This window comes from Capsicum annuum, chromosome 7, assembly GCF_002878395.1.
Source record: "Capsicum annuum cultivar UCD-10X-F1 chromosome 7, UCD10Xv1.1, whole genome shotgun sequence".
NCBI lineage: Eukaryota > Viridiplantae > Streptophyta > Magnoliopsida > Solanales > Solanaceae > Capsicum > Capsicum annuum.
In genome coordinates, this window is record NC_061117.1 from 197,033,381 (window position 1) to 197,040,004 (window position 6,624).

Here is a 6,624-nt window from a genome sequence, read left to right on the forward strand (position 1 = left end):
TTAATCCAAAGTGCATGTCATAAGCATTAGAGTTGATGTCATTTTCAGTTAAGTATTTCTTTTCTCTTTTTTAAATGGGGACATTCATTTTCTTCTCTTTAGTTTTATTTTATTGAGTCAATTATCCAAATAAAAAAATCATTGTCATTTTTCTATTGTGTTTGAGTCAAGTCCATGTCAAAATAAGTGAGAAAAAATTTCAGAATTGGCTACCAGCTTCTTTAATTGCACAAAGCAAAAAAAAAAAACCAGCACATAAAAGAGACATGATTGTGAGTTGAAATAAGACATGTGGAAAGTTTGTCAACAGAAAAGTCTGGGAACTCGTGGACATACCAAGATTCAAAGGGTTAGTCTGAGAAGCATGGCAAAGCAGAGACACTGTGTTTGTTTTAGAGTCACTCTTAATAATTTGAGTTTGGATCAATGATGCAGCAAGTCAATGACATATGCTAATGGTTGAAAGCAAGATTAGAGGTGACAAGACCAAGAGAAATCGCCTCAAAAGAAAAGGCTGCAAACCAGCCACCATGTTTTAAACTCACAAGTTTTCTTTATATGAAACAGGAACAGTTGCTACCTTCAAATCAAAGGCTTCAAAGCACAAATATCCAGAGGTGCAATTCCTTATTTCTACAAATTTAAAAGCTAGTTTTGCTGCACAGGTTTGGTAATCACAATTATGGTAAAACTCATCATTTTGCACCCTAGGAGACACACTCTCTAATTTGGGTCTTACATGTCTCATGGCTAGGAGGTGCACTTTCTAATTTGAGTTATTAATCCTAAAAGATGCACTTTTTAGTTAGAATCTCTTCCTTATACTTTTAAGAGATGGATTTATTGGTCTTGGTCCTTCAATTTTATCCTCAAAAGGTGCATTTATTGATCAAAGTCTTGATTTATCTTTCCATTACGCATTTCAACAAATATTGACGCCCACAAAAGATTTTGATGATAAATTGGGGAAAAAAATAATTCCTGCTATTAGGAGCTTTACTTCAGGACCCTCTTGGAAAATGGGACATTACTTTCAGACAAATGAAATCTTTCTTTATAATAATCTTTGTTTGGGATAATTTTTGTTCTAGTTTTGATTTTGATTTCAGGAGCCCGCCTAAAGAACAGGGTGATGAAATAGCAAGTCAGGAGCCTGCCTGAAGAACATGGTAATGAAATTGAAAGTCAAGAGCCCGCTTGAAGAACAGGGTGATGAAGTTGTAAGTCAGGAGCCCGCCCGAAGAACAAGGTGGTGAATTTGAAATTTAGGAGCCTGCCTGAAGAACAGGGTAATAAAACTAAAAGTCAGGAGCTTTCCCGAAGAACAGAGTAATGGAATTACAAGTCAGGAGCCCTCCTGAAAAACAAGGTGATGAAATGGTAAATATGGAGCTCGCCTGAAAAATAGGATGATGAAATAATAAGTGAGGAGCCCGCCTGAAGAACAGGGTGATGAAATGGCAAGTCAGGAGCCCGCCTGAAGAACAGAGTGATAAAATGGCAAGTCAGGAGCCCACCTGAAGAATAGAATGATAAAATTGAAAGTCGGGAATTTGCCCAAAAAACAGAGTGAGGAAATTACAAGTCAAGTGCCCGCCTAAAGAACAGGGTGATGAAATTGTAAGTCGGTAGCTTGCCTAAAGAATAGAGTGAGGAAATCGCAATTCAGGAGCCGGCTCGAAGAATAGGGTGATGAAACTGAAAGTCGAGAATTCGCCCAAAGAACAGAGTGATGAAATTACAAGTCAGGAGCCTGCCTGAAGAATAGGGTGATGAAATGACAAGTAACGAGCCCGCCTGAAGAACAGGGTGAAGAAATTGAAAGTCAAGTAACAAGGGTAAGAGATCGAAATTCAAGCAACTAGGTGAAGCAATTGAAAGGCAACAAAGTAAGGAAATTACAAGTTGAAAGCCCGCCCAAAGAACAGGACGATGAAATTGAAAATTAAAAGATCAAAAATAACAAGTCAGGAGCCCGTCTGGAGAATAGGATGATGAAATTAAAAGTCAAGCAACAAAGTAAAGAAATTGTAAGTTAGGAGCCCACTTAGAGAATAGGGTGAAAATTTTAAATCCAGGATCAATGTTTAGAAGTACCACCGAAGATAATGGTCAATTTATGAGTTCATCTCCAGCATCAAATTTTGTATGGAGAAAGAATCTATTCTCAAGTTCAATCCAAAGAAGATCAGATCTTTTGTCAATTATGAAAGCAACAGAAACTCAAGTCAAGAGTCTGAAAGAAGCTTCATAGATAGGACTTTTGTAATTTCGTTTATCTTTTCAACTTATAATTTTTATTTTTAATGTAATAACAGATCCGTAGACCGGAACCTCGACAAGGCCTCACTCGACTCTCCAACTTGGTATAATCCCTCTCCTTCCAACCCTTGGAGATACCTGTGACTGGATTCCCTCATAACTTGGGTAAGTAGGACGTCCTAAAATAAGACTCAGTTTCCCTCCATCCTTCTGTGCTATTTTTTGAATAGTGGTCGGGTCAAAATTTTGTCTCGTTGTCTACTTCTTTATCTGCAAACATGATGTGTTTACAAACAAAGAGGGACATGATGTAGATACGTAATTTTACCCCTCCCGAAAATCAATTTCACCTATTTGTCTTATCCTACCGTGTGCCCTCAATCATGGGATAATTTCCCCACTAGAAGACAAAATAACAAATCCCTAACCAACCCAATCCCCAATATTCTTTTGATAAAAAATTAACAATCCCTTCCTATCAAATTAAGATACCTAACACCCCTACCCCACCCCTACTTACGTGACCCTCCTACCTATATTTTTTACACGATTTTTTTTTGCTATGACCTCACACACAAATCACTCTCATAAGGGGAACAATTATATACACACACATTCATGCACCAAAACGCTTTTAGAGAATGATACACACACAACATCACTGATAACGGGATCAACCTTTTTCTTCTTCTTTACAATGCATTACACATAGAATCACACACACCGAGAGTAAGAAAAAAACAAAAAAAGGACTAAAAAGGGGAAGGGAACGATTAAAATAGTGAACTGGTAAGAGATTCAGTCTTTTTCTGAGCTTTTTTCGGCAAAACTTTCAGCGGAATCAATTTTTGGTTTGTCATTCGATCGAGCCGATCTCAAAAATCTCAAAATTTCTTCATTTTCTTTGATTTCCAGGTAGATTTGGTCAAAAAACACTAAGATTCGCCAGAATCCGTCTTACTTTGTTGGTCTTTGCCACTGTATGAGCTTACTGGAGCTCAGGCTATACTGGTTTTTTCAGTTTCCTGTTGTATTCTTTGGATTGCGAGTTCGTTTATCTCCGTGAGTTGTTTTAATATCGGGCCTCGAGGTTTTCGTGATTAAGTTGTATCAATATTCATGAATTAGGTTTCATATTGAGGTTTTTCTTCTTGGGTTAAAACTTGTTCGGATTGCGATTTCTTGCTGCTGATTTGGTTTGTTCATTGTTAGGGCCTCCATTAGAGGATTTCGAGTTTGAATTTCTTTATTATCAGCGAAAATAAGTTCTCTTGAGGTCCAAATTCTCAACTCCTCTCTTTTAGTATCTTAACGTGTTTGATTATATGGTTTAATGGTGTGTTTGAGTTTTTCGTGATTATCGTAGTTTGATTGGTTGATTTTGTATTAAAAAAATGGTAATCGTAGATTGTAATGTTGGGACCTTGAGTTAAATTTTGGGAAGGATTGAAAAATTGATAAAAGCAAATTTTAGTTAATTTGATTCATTAGTTGTTTGACTTGAAATGGACGTTAATTGACCTCGATAGTATCGTGATTTAGGTCGAGATAGAATAGGCGAATCTAGGTTAGGTAGGCAAACTTAGGATTTGTGTATTGTTGAATGATTGAAATGTGCGTTGAATGATTTTGTTTTATCACACTTGGGTCTATTGTACTATTTGGCCAAAGAATGCCCCGAGGTATATGTATTGTTTTATCCGAGGAATGCCCCGAGAAAGTTGTACTTGAAGATGGCGCATGATCAAGGCCCGAGGCACCAGGTGGAGCGTAGTTTAAGATTAGTGTAGGTTAGCTTAGGTTTATATTTCAATACCTTTTTTTTATTTTGGGTCTGTAATAAATTGGACTAGATACTATATTTTTGGACTTGTGTTATGTTGTTTTTGTTTGTTTGATTGATTGTTGTGTGTTTTATGTGATTTATACATTCATAGTGTAATGCTAGCCGATATACTCTACAGAGTGACCATGGTCAAACCACGGGATCGAGGGGTGCCTAACACCTTCCCCTCGATCAACAGAATATCTTAGCCGGAATCTTTATTCACAAATCAGTTTTAAAGAGTCAAGTCATTTTGAAAAGGATTTTCCAAAGGTGACTTGGCACACCAGATTATGCCAAGTGGCGACTCTGAATTTGAATGTAAAAAAATAATCTTTTTTCAAAAAAAATCTTTATTTTATCACTTTAATATTAAAAACCCTTTTGAAACTTAAAATCAATCTTTTTTTGGAGTTAAAAAAAGGGGTATGACAGAGATACATCCATTTTTGAAGATATTAGATGGAGATATCTAATTCTGTTCAATATTAAAGAGAGAGATATAATTAAAATTATGTCTCACACATGGAATTAATGTTAATTATGTATCCCAACATCAAAATTTATTACTGAGATACATCCATTTTTAAATCTATTTAGTCGACATACATAATATAGTAATTAGACTGAAAAAAATACATAACTAAAATTATATCTCATGCATGAAAATGATGTCATTTATGTATTTTTTTCGATACATATGTATAATACCTTTTGGAGTATGTCTCTTTTGATTTTTTCAACAACTTTGCGTTTTGAAGGACCAACCATTCCTTTTAAAGAAGCAGAACCCATTTTTTCTTTGATTTAACACCATCAATGACAACATCGGGAGCTGAATTAATTTCCTCCATTGATGGTGTTGGTGGCATCAACGATAAATCATTTTCTTGATAATGGAAGAAAGAAAAGTCAAGAAATTTCTCCCACAAATTTCAATGATAAATCGTTTGATTTAACACCATCAGTGGCAGTATTAACGATAAATTGCTTTCTTGAAAAAAAAAGAAAATAATCAAGAAATTTCTCCCACAAATTTCAAACCTAAAGGAGAAATTGATGATGAAAGAAGAAGTAGCAAATAAGGGAATACACAGATCTTTAGGTGAGAAAGAATGACGTCTTTCCCTCATTTGTGATGTATATGATATTTTAAGAGAAAAATAAGGAAAAATCACATAAATATACAATGTTAGAGTCTATATTACAAAATATACCACAAGATTTTATTTTACAAAATATACAATAGTCTATATTACAAAATATACCACAAATTCTATTTTGACCTTCCTTCAGATCCACAGGCATTACAGGTAAAAGATCGGCTCGAATAAGTAGGAGTTGGAAGAAGGGTTAAAGGGTGAGAAAGATGAGAAGGGTGCACCAGAGAACCAGGCGCGTTGAGACAATTATCATGGAGGTAAAAATTGCAAGAGATGCAACCATGAAAGGGCTAAAAAATGGGCTTCTCACAGGCTTGACATTGAAGTCCCTCACTTTCATCAAGAACAGGTGATTTCAAAATATGGTAGTGGCTGAAATGTTGGTTATATTACACCAACACTTTGTCTCCATGTGTTTTCAATGTGTGATTTCTTTTGGTGTGAGATGGACATGGTTTATGCGCTGCTGCTGTTCGCCTGTTTCCGGCGAATATCACTCGAAAAACCAAGATTAGGGGCAGGTTTGGGGGGTGTTTGATGATGGGAATTAACAGTGCATCCAATTCCGTGAAACCATGTACTGATACATAAAGTTATTCCCATTAAAGCTGCAATACTAGATGCTACTATAACTTTTCGAGATCTTGATAGCTTTCTTTAAGAAATAATCCGTTTTCCGTCATTCTTCACTCTGCTCTCTCCGACCTCTTCCCCTCTTAGATTTTTTCCATTTTTTTGGCGATGGCGCGTATGTGGGGTTTGTGTGTGTGGATCATATTCTGTGTGTGTACATTATTATCGGTGATATCCGACTTGTAGCGATAGAGATCGTGGTTGTTATATCTTCTCCGGTTATTTACATATTTTTGAATGTTTTTATAAACATGATATAAATATGGTATAGAAATTGGTGTTTCATAAAGGTTATATATTCTGTAAATGGTATAAAAGTAATGTAGAAATTGGTGTTTCTATAAACATGATATGCATTTGATATACAAATTGGTGTCTTCTAAAAATTATTTAACTACATCCTAAAAATATAATATAAATATGGTATAGAAATTGACTTTCCATATAGGCTATATCAAAAACCCACATTTGAATATGGTATATTTCTATGAGGTATAATTACCTTCTAAAATAATGATATAAAAATAATTTATAAAATGGTGTTTCTGTAAGTATAATATGAAATTGATATAGAAATTAGTGTTCTCTAAAAATTATTTAACTATATTAAAATATTATAATATCAATATGGTATAGAAAGTGGTGTTTCGTAAAAGTTATTTCAAAATAACTTATGGCAGTTGAATAGTTGGTAGATTTTGTAAATAAAAGCTACCTTTTGTAAATAAAAAATATTAGAGG

General features: G+C 34.8%; 1 long non-coding RNA gene across 1 annotated transcript in view; it reads right to left on the reverse strand.

The window, feature by feature from the left end:
- The window catches only part of LOC107877276, a 14,263-nt gene extending 9,069 nt beyond the window's left edge, over window positions 1-5,194 (reverse strand). The window contains exon 1 of the long non-coding RNA XR_001676289.2: window positions 4,799-5,194. This is a non-coding gene — a long non-coding RNA (uncharacterized LOC107877276). The remainder of the gene's footprint in view (window positions 1-4,798) is intronic.
- Window positions 5,195-6,624: the final 1,430 nt, after the last annotated feature.